Raw genomic sequence first — 14,297 nt, 5'->3', positions numbered from 1 at the left:
TTAATAAGCTCCAGCAGGATTTAGGAAATTTCACCATTTTACAAATTTTTCCATGATATGTTATTACTCTTCTGGGTATGCCTGTTATCAAAATCTTGCTGCACATTTGCTTGTTTTTTGCTGAAGTCCCTGAGCAGTGTTCACAGTGTTCTATCTACACCAAGCCTTATCAAAATCAATAGAAGTCCTTTTAAGTATTTCTCTACCTGAAACATCCAGAATCTAGCCCATCAGTTAAAATCTTCCTGGTGGTGGGGATCTATAATTTTCTCCACTCTTTGTGGTATTATAGAATGTTTGAATATCTCCTCTCTGACATTACAGAAAGGGCAGAACTATTTAATAATAACAATTTCAACCAGTTTACATTTGAAGTCCTGGTTTTACATTCCCTATAATTTAGGCTTAGATGATTGTTTCAACAAGTGAACTTCAAATGTAAAGTGCTATATGACATTTAGCCTGGTAAAAAAGGTTACCTCTATCTGCATGGTAATGAAGAGTTCTCTTCCAAGATGTGCCAAAATAATCAGAAGAGATTATTTGGCACATGTTAAACAAGTGTTGGACATTCTGTTGTATTTTAAAAAAAAAGAAAGTCATGGTGGCAGTGTATTATTATTCAATTTGAAACAATATTATTGAAAGTCTTATACTTGAAATGTATTGTAGAAAAATTCTCCACTTGACAGGAATCAGTGAAATAGTCTGTGTGAATATATACTAAAATATATTTTTATGACAAGACAGCAGGCAGTGGGCTACAGAAGAGATGCATGCCCCAAGAAGGACACCACAGTTCAAAATCTCATTTGTGTATTCACAGACTCTAGGTTTTCTACAAGACAAGACTTTTCATCAGGCCCCTCACGAGAAGTGGTGAAAATTTACCTCTGGACTCCTAAAGATTATCCCCAGAGAAAAGGAAAAGGTGTGAAACCTTTGCCAGCTTGTGAAATATCTTTACTCTAATTGAACATAGACTGAAATCTGACATGTCTGTAGTGACTCCTCAGTAGCCTTAGAAGAGAGATCAGGTTTTGTCAGTGTACTTATGGAAATAACCCTTTGCACTTTACAGTGAAATAAAGATATTTTCTTGTTTGTTTTGACCTCTATCTTCTAATTTCATTTATACTCCAGTTATTAGATGTGGCTTTCAACTATGCTTGAGTAAATTTTCTTCAGCACAGAGAATGATGTCTGACTTTAAGCAAGATGAAAGAAACAAATTTTATCAAAGGCAGAAGATTTACAATTGCCTTCCCATGGCATGCAGTAAGATACTGTCCTCAGGCATAAGTTCCAAATAGTAAAAGTACATAAGGATCAGTAAGATTTTGTTACAATCACTTTCTTCATTGTTTTGTGCTTTCTTTCAGCCATATTTGGACTTAAACCATTTTGTTATCTTTAAAACTCTATATGTCATTCTCAGAAGTGACAATGATACAAATTCCTGCCAGTGCTTCTAGAGTAAATGCAAAGTCTTTTAAAGAAGACATGAATGTGTCTTAAGCACTTTTACAGACAAAGGAAATTCAGGGACTTTAAAAGATGAAACACACATTATATAAGACACATCAACCTCATAAACTATGTATGACATGAAAAAGTCCACAGGCTTGATGTTTTGGAAGGTTTTGTTTCTAAATAAAAATATTTTATTACATAGCTACATACAACAAAATATGAAATTCGTTATGACTTGGAAAATGAAGTGAAAGTCCCCTTGGGGCCTTAATAAAGGGGAGGGTATGAAATAAAACCTAAATCATCCACAAAATGCATAGCCAGCTGGGGAAAAAAATCACCCCTTTTGCAAGAGCCTTCCCTTTTAAATACAAGATTTTGGTTACCAAAATACATTAACTTTTCCATACTTAAAATCTTAATGTTCATATGTGTGTGCTTAGTATCTATATTATTGGTTCACAGCCAGTGTGTCCAGTAACAAAAGAAAGACACCATAGACATGAAATTGGCAAGCATCAAAGGGTTTTGAGCTGATTAGGTTTTGATTTACAGTTCTATGAAAGATTAATTTTTTTTTTAAAGTTTATGGAGTTTATCAGCATTTTTGAAAATTGTTGCTCTACTGGGTGCCATGCCATATGTAATTATGGGGACTCCATAATTCCTTTGATTGCTAATGAAATGGGTGTGTGAGCATGTGCTTTTATATGCACTGATTTCTTGGTAATTTTTGACAGCTGGTAAGGGACTGTTGATAGGTCAGGAAGTCATGGATCCATTTTTCGTTCTTGTCTGACTAGTTGTGTCATAAAAATCACAGATTTTCTTACTGTTATATAAGGAACAACATTTGCTTTGCAAAATTACCAGAAAATCCTCGCAGCACAGCTGCTCACATACAAACAGAAATCACAGAAAATCCAAGAGTGCTTCTTTTGTGACTCAAATATGATGTGAGGTGACACAATGATTTGCCTTGAAAATTCTTATTTAGTTGGTCTCTTGGTCACCCAGTGGAAGCCACATGTTTGCATTATGCACCTTCATATCTTGAATGGTTACCCACAAGGGGACTTCTACAGCCAAGGAACAAGGCAAAAGAAGCCAGAACACAGGGTAGAGAAGCTCACAAACTTATAGAGATGGTTATGATCAAGTTTTGCCATTCCAGATTTGCTGCCATTCTGCAGACATAATTTTGGGCTATTTACCTTCATCAGACAATTGCATGTCGACAGCATATATATTTGATATAATATTTGATCCAGCAATGATCTGGAAAATAGATGAGGAAAATGCCAAATATATAATTTTATTGAACTTATCACATTGAATTAAGAAAAGGGGAAGCTCAAAATATATATTTTTGTTTGTTTTAAAGTTACCTGTAATATAATCATGAGAATCATCTCTTAAATTTGTGCTCATTCTTAAGATCAACAGTGAATTTTATTATTTCTGTTTTTTCAAACTTAGCATTTTTTTCTCAAGGTCTTTCAAGCATTTGATCTTCACCTTAATAGAAAGTTTTGGTACTTTAAACTGTATCATTAAATATGCCTACTAAGAACTGCTTCACAGGCTTATGAGACTCTCCAGAGTGAGAGTTTGGAGTTTATATTCATTGCAATCAATTATGACATGTCTAGTTGATTTGTGAAAGTGATAATTAACATGGTCCCACTTAATTAAATCAATAGTATCATGTAATTAAAATAACATGATATGCAAATATTCTCAGTAGCAATTTCATGCATAATCTGCAGGCTTTGAATTATTTGGTAGAATCTATCCTTAGCAGTAGAATATGAAATAAACTGAAGGATGTGGTGGGTTTGTTATCAAATGCTGATCACAGGAAAAGCTGTGGTGACATGGTGTGCTAGTTTACAAACTCACTCTATACTCTGCTGTCTGCATTCAGGATATTTGAATGCATCCCACAGTAGCTTTACTAACCACATATTATCATCAAAATCATGGGGAAGAGCACAGAGGGGAGCAGCACTTTATTCCCAGTATGACAGTACCAACAGTTCACAAGATTTTATTAAAGTAGCAGGATTTTTAAAATTCTATATTATGAACCATTAATTTCAGTAAAACATTTTGAATACTTTAAAGTAATGTGTTTTATCTGGAAAAAAAGAGGTCATATATGGATGTCTTACTTCTGTGACCTAGGCTTTAACAGGTATGATTATTTGGCAGTGGTAAAGAAATGTGGCTAATTTTAAATTGGCCAGGGCTGTAGTCAGTGGCAAGAAGGTGACTGTTTTGCATTACAGTACTAAACATAAATGAAGGGCATTAAAAAATATCAGTAAGGTCTCCCCCCTCACCCCATCAACAGAGTTAACTTCTGAATAATCTTGTTAGTTATAGTAACAAAAAGCTGTAGAAAATAAATTATTATACATTATTAAAATTATTGAATTGAGATAAGAGTTTGAAAATGGTGTAAAAAATTTTAAAATTTTGAAAATGGTGTAAAAAATTTTAAAATTTTAGGGTCATGTTCTGCTGTTATATCAGGAGATATTGTGACTTCATGCAACATAATTTAATGAATATTACTTTTAAAATCCCTTTATGGATGACCAGTTTCAAAATCAGCTGCATTTGTGGACTGTAGTCAGATCCACAGTCATTACACATCACAGACAGAAGATTATTATTAAAGAAGAAGTCATCAGCAAGGAATAATTTATACTTTTAATCAATTCACAAAGACTAATATATTTACTTTTTTTTTTTCTTGTAATGTTCTCTTTGGATCATTTTATTGCTTTTTAAAAGTACAAGCAGCATCTGTTTTATGTAGTGTAATAAAGGTATTTTTATAGGTTTCAGCAGCTTTTTTATACTTGCCATGATTTAATTTAATGTTGTGATCAGCCTTTCTTCCTATACACTGTGATGCCACTCTGCATGCTGCACATTTCCTTTGTGTTTACATAACACCATTAGGAACCAGAGATGAGTCTTTTCAGTTTCAAAGTACAATCTGAGCAGTCCCACAGGGCATGGGGCTTTCTGCTCTCTGCAGTGTAACTTAATATGTCAAGCCTGAAACTGGTTTGTCAGAGGGGTCACCACTGGTGTGAGGTGGTTTTAATTTCACTCTAGAGTTCAGGCACTATTTTCTGATGCTAATAAAGTAAAACCTGCAATTTCAACAAGCCGTGTAAATATTGAATTAGGTATTGCTTCTGCTGTAGCACACAAACTAATTTGGCCATTATTACTGTTACAACTACTCATGATATGAAAAGCAAAGAGGAAAACTGTACTCCCACTTTGTCATTAATGTATACAATTTAAAATCTTTGCCCCTCATATTTCCTTTCAATCTCCAGAAAGCATTGTCATAGACAATTTTGTTTAGAAAAGTGGAACTAAATTGCAGTGAGTTTATTAAACTCCATTCATATTACACCTGCTCACAAATCAAAGCTGTCTCATGTTTTGACAGTCTCAATTGCCAGCTAAATGCAATCACATTAATAAAGACGTGGACTTCCAACTTTTCATTCCTTTTTAACATTACTTTGTGTATTTTATCACAAGGATTGAGCATTTGAGCACCCATCTCGATTTTCTGTCTTGTTCCCCACCCCAGCCCCCCACCTCCAGCTGGCTAAATTACCAATAACAACAGTGGCCACAACTAACTTGATTACTTTACTGCCAGCAAAGGTACCATGCCATGTTTAATCCCCAAGGATTAAATATGGAATAGAATGCTTTCAACCAGAATCTAAGCTAACAATGTTAATAGCTTCTTGCTCTCAAGGGCTGCTTCTCTCATGGTTCATGGTAGGCAGAAGCAGAAGCAGACTTCTGCTTACATTATTTTACTTGTTGCTGTCTTATAAAGTCCTCTGGCTTTCACCTGTTTCTTATCAAGAAGGCAATGCAGTTCACAGCAGGTTATCAAAAGCTTCTCATGCAGTGTTGCATGTACATGATGTGAAAAGAGGGTTTTCCACAGAAAATAGTTTTGATAATATCAAGCGGGGAGTTTTTGTGTACATGAACAGCAAATATTATGAATCCAAACTGTGAAAAGTAATGCATTTGAAAGCAAAGTTTTTTGGTTATTTTTAATGTCTTCCTGTTTGTTTCCCTTAGAAACTTCTAAGAAGAGAGTTAAAGCTCTAAAGAGTAGCACTCAGGGTATTTGGGTATGAGTAGTTGCAGCCAGATGTATCTCTGTTGTCTTTCCAGTTGTATGGCTCATGGGATCCCATATGGAATATGAAACTCGCTTCCTCATTTTTAACCACAGATACAAACATCATTATCACCCTTTCCAAAGGTGGTCAGGACATAAGGGCACACACACAAGTTATAACATGGACCAGTACTAATTTCTTTAAAGACTGTGAATGCCAGGAAGCTGTGGTTACCTTTGAAGATTCCAGTGTGCTCTGAGAGAGGAAAATTTGAATTGAGAGGGGATCAAGCTGGGAAGTGATGGTAAGCATAAAGTTATTTGGGAATGTGCAATGTTGCATCTGAGGTTTTGCAGGATCCAATATGTGCTGCATAAATAGCTGTGCTGTGTCTTCTATGGTGGGTCAGTGGAAAGTAAACTGCATCCTACTTGTCTGCAGTAAGGCAGAGGATGGTGGCAATAATTCCTCAGGTTCCCAGCAGACGATGACTTGAACAGTGACTTATGGATGTACTTCCAGTGGGATCTTCCAGCACCTTGCACATCCCATTTTACTGCCCTTTGAAGTCAGAAAGAACATTAAATAAGGGCAGCAACAGATAGCATCTGCTTATCTCTTATTAGAGACAGAAGCAGCTTATCCACAGAGCCACTAAGCTGAATTAAAACACTGAGAAGATGGTATCGTTTCAAATGTGATTTGCTCAGTCATATAAGATTCAGTAAAACAGTGACTGGAAAAGACACTGTGGTGTTATTAGACCACAAGTTATGGGTAGCAAATTCTAACAGATGGCTATGCTGCTGTGTGACAACAGAAAAAAGAAAGACCTTTCTAGACGTTTAGTTTAAAACTTAATTGTTTAATCGGAATAAATTTATGTGTGTAATACAAATGATAAAACATAATTGGATACCTGCTGAAGGTTCTCCTTGAGAAAGATATCAGAAAACCAAATAATTTTTTTTTTTTGTTTGAATTTTTAATTTTTTTTTAAGGAGCATTCAAATTCCAACAGAAAGCAATTTTTCCAAAAATGTTCATTTTTGAAGGAAACTCTGTTGACACAGTAATCTCAGTTAAATTGCAAGTAGTAAGTGTCTCAGCAGCATAGGTGTATCCAGATGGTTAAAAATTCAGTATTTTAGAGGCTGACATTTGCAAGCTTTTTGGTAAATATAAAAGGGATTTGGTAAATATAAAAGGAATATTTATATAAAATATAAAAATATTTAATTAGAATTATTTATGAAATGATATCTTGCTTTGATTTGAAAGAGGGTAAAAGTCTCTTGGTTTCTCTTTAGAACAAAATTTCTGCTTAGAGACTTTTAATTGTTAGGTTAGAAATTATTTTTTTCTATGTTGTTATCCACTCTAAAGTTAAAGATCATAAAAAATGCATATATGCATTGCAGAGTTTTCTCAAGATGTACTGCATCAGGAGGAAATGGAAACAACAATAAATATGGAGATGCAGGGTGTTGAGGACCTCCCTGCAATTTCCTCCAGCTGAGATCAGGCTCCTGCAGTGGTGGGGTCCATCTGTGGCTTTAGGTTTTCCACAGAGAGCCCAGCACGTTCACTCTGACACCCCAGTGCAACAGGAACCCAAGTACTCTAAACAGAGAAGGTGTATATGGCTTCTTCAACAGCATTCCTGGTTCAAAACAAAGCACTAATGCAGAGATATCTTCATTTTCATTTCCATTTTAAGCTGCAAGTGACACAAGGGTAGAGCCAGTAATTGAATTCTGGTTTTTTCTCAAATATGAACCTTTTAGCTATTAGCTATACTTATTTTCAGATATCAATGTTTCTGCTTAACACAGACATTTTGCATGCCCCTTGTTATTTACACGTTCAATGAGTCATTTCTATTGTGCTCTTTACTTTGGCATATGGGTTTATCACCAAAAACCCAAGTATTAATATTTAATTGCCCATATTAGGGAGCAGAACTCCCAAGTAGAACTCCAATACAGAACTATATTCTCCATTGTATGCAGTAAAGTAAAGTGCTTAGGAAAATATAGACAATGAATTATGACAAAAAAGTAAAATATGTTGTACTTTCTGAGTGCATTTGGTTCAGGGAAAACCTGTGTTCAAATGACTTATTTTCTTTTTTTAAAATTGATCTCCCTTATGTTATTGTTTTGTATGTGTGTGTGTATTGCATAAATGCATATTAACTGCATGCTATAAGACATACTTTGCATAAATGGAAGTCTCAGAAGCCACTATTTTGTACTCAACTTCCTTCTGCTGGGAAATTATTTTTTTACATGTGGGTTCTACTGACAAAATAAAGGCTGTGCTGAATTCATTGTGGGACAAAGTACCTCACGTTGAAGGGTCAGATTGGCTCTCTGTTGTCATATATTTTCTCCATGTCTGGTTATTTACCTCCAGTCTGTGTTCCATGACTCTCCCAGTGAGCAGAAATAGTTCCTCTTACATTTCTAATTCACAAGCTGCAAAGGAAAACTTCTAAGAATACACCAGAGCCAGAAAATACTAGAGTTGTTACTGGCTGTTGTATCAACAACTCTAATGTTAAAATCTTTTCTCTTCCTCTGAGGCAATTTGCATGGAAGTTAGTCATCTCTCACAGTTTTGTAAGTTTTCTTCTCCCTTTTGAAATAGGGACAAGGAGGTATGAATTTGAAATGAAACCTCATTTGTAAATCTGCCTGATTTCATATGTTTAAATTAGATATTTCATTTTAGCATAAATGCATGGGTGGTTTTAAACTTTGCGTATGAAATACACTTGATATGGAAAATATTTCAGTTTCTGCTGCCATTTGGTATGATGAAGGTTAGCACATACAGTATGTAAAATATGAATCCCTCTCAGGGAGATCCTTATTTGAATTGTAAAGGAGAAATTTCTAAAAGTATAATTAACTTTGCTTGATACCTTTTCTCCTCATTTTGTGAAGAAATATCACCCACAAACAAGGAAAGGGAAAAAAAGACGCTTTCTCTTGCCTGCTAAGCAGCTGGAAACATTGCACTGTCATGTTCTCTGATTCATACCTCAGCTCTAAGTCAGCAAATCCTAAGTGGGTCTGAGTTGGGAGTGTCTTAACAGGCCAAGCAATAAAAAGCAGAAATAATTTAATAGCACTTTCTCTAATAGCAGCTGACAACAGCACTCCAGGAATGCATTCTAGCAAAAGAAGGTGTTTTCTAAACACGGGTTTAGGGTTTTTCTCCAATTTGTAAGGAGATCAGAATGCATCTTTCAGCAATTGTTCCTTAATTCTGGTTATTTGTCATTCCTTTTCTCATTGTGTTTGCCTTGAACAGGTTCTTGAAAGTTTAGTAAGAGGATAAAAAGTGACTGCATGGGAAATATAGAAATCTTCTCAATGGTCTTCTGAACTGGAATTAAATAAAATAGAGAATTCAAATAAGACGCAAATATGAATTCTAACTGCTTATTACAATGAGGTCTTTTTATGTTTAAAAAAGTATTAATATTATTTTAACTATTAAAATAATATTAACTTTGTGTCTTTAGTGGTAAATTATAGGTGTTGATTTAATGTCCACATAGCCCGCCTTTGAAGTACTGGTGTAGAAAAAATAAAAGGTGGGATTAATAAGTTAGACCTCACCTATCAGAAGAAAAAAAAAAGGAGAAAGAGGAAAAGAAAAAAAAGAGAAAAAGAAATGTATCATGTCATACTGCCTATACAGTTTTGGGGTTGGGTTTTTTTTGTTGGATTTTTTTTCAACAGATTTCTACCTTTTTGCCTCTATGGGTATTACTTCTCATTTGCTAAGAGAAAAAGAAGCATTAAAAAAAGGAAAGAAAGAAAGAAAGAAAGAAAGAAAGAAAGAAAGAAAGAAAGAAAGAAAGAAAGAAAGAAAGAAAGAAAGAAAGAAAGAAAGAAAGAAAGAAAGAAAGAAAGAAAGAAAGAAAGAAAGAAAGAAAGAAAGAAAGAAAGAAAGAAAGAAAGAAAGAAAGAAAGAAAGAAAGAAAGAAAGAAAGAAAGAAAGAAAGAAAGAAAAAAAAAGAGTCCTTAGAATCCTTTCCATAATTTCATTTCTCTGCTTATATTGTTTAGATCTTAGGAGCTATGCTCTGAAGAAAATGCTCAAAGAAAATTGTTTCTGTCTTACCACAATTTCAGGATGATTTTGGCACATTTGGGCTCTTTCTAATGACCTACAATTTTGCCTTCATACACTTAACTTCACAGGCTGAACACCTTTGAAGCGATCCTTGAACGTGTGTTTAGATAATAAACTTTAGGTGCCGTAAATCTGCATTCAAATCTAACGCAGTCCTAAAGACAGCAGCTGGCAAGAAGGTAATTTCACCTCGTGGCTTGCCAAGCAATCTGGGCAGCAGCAGCACACTCCAAGGCATGGAATTGCTGCTTCTGTGACAACACAGACAGGTTGGCTCTCGTCTTGTTGATGGGTTTAGCTGGCTGAGCTCATGCTTCTTTGTCTGTATCTCTCTGTGTTTAGTTGACAGACTCCTCTACAGTGTGTTTTCTCTGGAAGACAGGCAAAGAATGTATCACTTTGCAGGTTTGAGTAAGAGTCTTTTCCCTAGCAACATGTAAAACCAGTATTTGATTAGTGTTATTACAATATTTTGGAAAGTCAGGGTGAAACTGAGAACCCTAATTTGTCCCTTTTGTTCCAGTAGTTTGTTTTTCTCTTTCTCTCTTACTCATGTATTCCTAGCCCTCTTTCTCCAGTTACATGACTTTCTCATAATATCTTATAGCTTTTGCAGAAACAGTCTTTCAAAAAAACATTTAAACTCACATCTTTAAATTCTTTCAGCATATTCAAAAACTCTCTGAAGATAAGTGAGCTTTATAAGCCAGTTGGCTTTTCTTCTAAAGCTGCTTTTTTGATTCTGGTCTTTTCTCCCGTTTCCTTATCCGTTTCCTTATCTCCTTCCATAGACTCTGGTAAGACCCTCTAGTCCAGACTTCCTCCCCCATCTCCCGTGTATTAAAGTGGGATTTTTTGTTTGGTTTCTGGACTTCACCACCATACCATACTGAAATTAAGTGTTCTTGTGGAAAATTTACGGGAGCATGAGGAGACAGCTTGACGCTGGGAAAACAAGCACGTGGTGACTCAGGGGCAGCAGCAAGGAAGTGGATAACCTTTTCAGGGGGGCTGAGAGAGCCAGAATGTGCCTGTGGAGAGAGCATCCTTGGTGCCCTGAAGCACCAAGCCGAGGCAGTGGTTGGTGCAGTCCAGCACTAGTTGTGGGCGATGCACGTGTTCACAGGATCCATTTGGGTCAGTCTGATTGAATTCCCTAAACTCCCCAGAGGCAGTAAAGTACTGAGGTATTTATCCATTCAAGAGTATCTAGTTTTCTTCCCATGCTGGTGTGGTTTTGTTGCACATTCAGTACCATCTATTTTAAATGTATTGAGCAATCAATTTAAACTTGTTATTGTCACTGGGGCTTGAAAATTTAATAAGCAATTACCAGAGTCCATTCCTTTGTTTTTAATTTTTACTAAGATGCTGTTCAATTTCAGACCTTAAAGCAATCATGCTCTCCAGATTATTGAATTGAATGAGTCCATAAGTCAGACCAGCTCTTAACACTATTTTTCTTCTGATTTATTTGGCTGAATGGTACAGTATCTCCTTGTGGAATGAGCAAAAAGGAAATGCAAATCTGAAGTTAGACTGTAAATATAAAGCGCTGCAATACCTATCAAATCAATGAGCAGCAGACCACGAGACCATCTTTCTGTTTTTTGTTGTTGTAGTGCTCTGCTTTTTGTCAGCATGTATGGGGGGAAAAAACATCCCCTCCTACAATTCTTAAAAACATAAAAAACAATTCTCTATATAGTTTCATATGTCCCTCATTGATCTTACAAGAGAATACCCAGAGAATCCAGGACTGCATAACTGAATTATTTTGGTTTCCTATTCCATTTCCTTTTCCATTTTTTTTAACAAAGCTTTTTCCTTCCCCGGAGTTTTTTTTAAATTTAATTCTTACTGAAGAAGAAAATGCTGCTTGATTTGTTTTCTTTTGTATTTTTCATCAAGACAACCAGCAAAATATTCCAAAATGTGAACAAATTCTTTTTTAAATTACTAAAATGTCACTTAGAGACACTTAGGCTAATGCTTTGAAAAGGTAATCACATTCTCATTCTTGTTATGCCTACATCATATTGCTCTAAAAGGAAGTGGTTTTCATGGGATTGCCTTTGGTACCCATCACACAAAAAAATACAAAAGGTCAAAGTAAAGCCTCTACAAATAGTAGATAAAGCTGCAGAGAGATCAGAATTCCTATTCTGGAAACCAATCATCTCTCTAAGAAGGGACAGCATGAAGGACAGAATTCTGAAAATATCAAAAATTTTCTCACAATTCTTTCCTCAATGCTTTGCAAAATCTGAACTTAGATTTCAGCAGGTGAAGAAATTTTTCATGTGTTTTCTTGAAAATTGCATCTTAATATTAAAGGGAGCAGAAGAAATATTTTTTAAGTGTTGGGTAACAATTAAATTGAAAATATTCCAAATGTCTTAGAAAGTGTTCAGTGGAATAAAAGTGTATTATTTTTAAATAGGATGCTATTGTGTTGAGATGGAACTGTTTATTTTTCCCTCTTAATTTCTATTTTATTACAGAAAAAAAAACTGAATAAATTGTGATTCTGGCAACACTGTAAGCATACCCTGTCTTGGGGACCAGTGTTTTCCTCACTAACTAGAAGTCCCAGTATTATACTACGGACAGTTTTGACATCTTGTACATTTTTAATTTTCTTCTAAGAATATCCTATGTGATACGATCAACTTTTGCCTAATTCTAATGTTTCTTCTTAGGAAAAAAACCCCATCTATTCTCAGTTATAAAAAAAGCACATTGACATAAACTGCATAGGTATTACCAACAGGGCTTGATTTGTTTGTTTGTTTGTTTGTTTGTTTGTTTTGTTCTTGGTGGTCGTGGGGGTGATAGTGGTGGGTTGGTTTTTTGTTTGGTTTGGGGAATTTTTGCTGCTTTTCTGTTGGGGTTTTGGGGTTTTTTTTGTTGTTGCTCATTTAAGGTTTTGGGGTTTGTGGGGTTTTTTTGGGGGTGGGGTTTGGGTTTTTTGTTTGCTTTTGGTTTTTTATTTTATTTTTTCTTTTGTTTGCTTGGTGTTTTATTGGGGGGCTGGTTAGAGATGGTGAGGTTTTTTTGGGGGAGTGGGGTCTAGTCCTAGATACAGAAAGGGAAATTTTAAATCAGGAAAACATATACAGTGCCTTATTTGAAGCATCTTTGTATGGTTCTGGCCAAAGTCCTTCTTTTGGAGGAATTTTAAAGCCAAGTAATTATTTGTTTGACTTCCTTCACTTTACACTGCTTTTTCCTAACTTTTCCTGGTGGAAAATTTGGTGATTCAACTTCAACTCAAAAAAAACAAAAATCATCATGCAAAAAAGTAGCAGAAAGGTCAGGACTTCACTATGATTAGAATAGGACCTCTGTCATCTTTAACTTGTGTTTATTTGTCATCTGTTTCCACTGCCCTGAAAACAAAAGGATCCTGAAAACCTAAATGAGTAAGCTATGGAGGTTGTCATTAGGGGATGCATTCCTATTATAAATAGGTGTCCCTTTATGAGTACAAAATGAATGAGTTTGCTCTGTTATCTGTATTTATTTTCAGGCAATTTCCTTTCATTTACAGAAATGCACTTGTCTATACTCTGGGGTCAGGTGACTGTGAATTAAATGAGATGGTTTTTGTTCTCAGTGAAATGGCAAACATCCACTTGAAAAATTCACTTACAATCCAGAAAAACACTGTTTCGAGTGGTGACCTCTGTTAAAACAGGAAAATTTCTCACCTACCACACAAACTGCCTTATATTGCATACGGCTGACATGTGGAAATGAAACTATCTGATTAACTTCAACATTTAACTGTCAAATTTTGTGCTTTCTATGTGCATAAAATGTGTTGAATTTTAAAGTTCTATGCTTTTGAATCTCAGTCTTCTAAAAATTCACCTTATCATGTAAATAATTTTTTAAGTAAAAAACCCAAAAAATGTTTTATAATTTTTAAAAATTACATTTAATCAGTCAAAAAATTAGAAGTGGCAATGTGTTAATAGGAGAAGAAATAACTTAAATATCAAATGAAATTTCAAAATAGAAATAAGAATAATAGAAATAATAATACAACACTATATTTCTCTTGTATTTTTTTCTAAGTCATGTCAAAAAACCTTTCTCAATGGCAGCTTTTGTTTGCAACATTTTGCTTTGTATCTTGTTCATTTCTGTTGCGTCTCTCAAGGGAGACTAGAAGAAATGCACAATAGAGATGCATGAGGAACACGCCTTCACATTTTCCATTGTCTGCTTTGTTTTATTTGGGTTTTCCTGTAAAGTGGGCAGATTGAGGAGGAAGTATGAGGCAGAATTTACGGAAAACCCCAGGGAAAGTAAAGCTTCTGATGTGCATGCATCACACTCCCTTGAAAGACTAACCTGTCATTTTCATGTAAAGTGTATTTGTTTTTCTTTAATTCCTGATTTGTAATTTCTAGTAAATGAAATACAGTTCTGCTTTGTTGACCTTTCTCATTGGGGTGTGGGCTGATGCTTCATAATCTGACT

This window comes from Oenanthe melanoleuca, chromosome Z, assembly GCF_029582105.1.
Source record: "Oenanthe melanoleuca isolate GR-GAL-2019-014 chromosome Z, OMel1.0, whole genome shotgun sequence".
NCBI lineage: Eukaryota > Metazoa > Chordata > Aves > Passeriformes > Muscicapidae > Oenanthe > Oenanthe melanoleuca.
The sequence above is the reverse complement of the archived record's forward strand: the minus strand, read 5'-3'. Positions refer to the sequence as shown.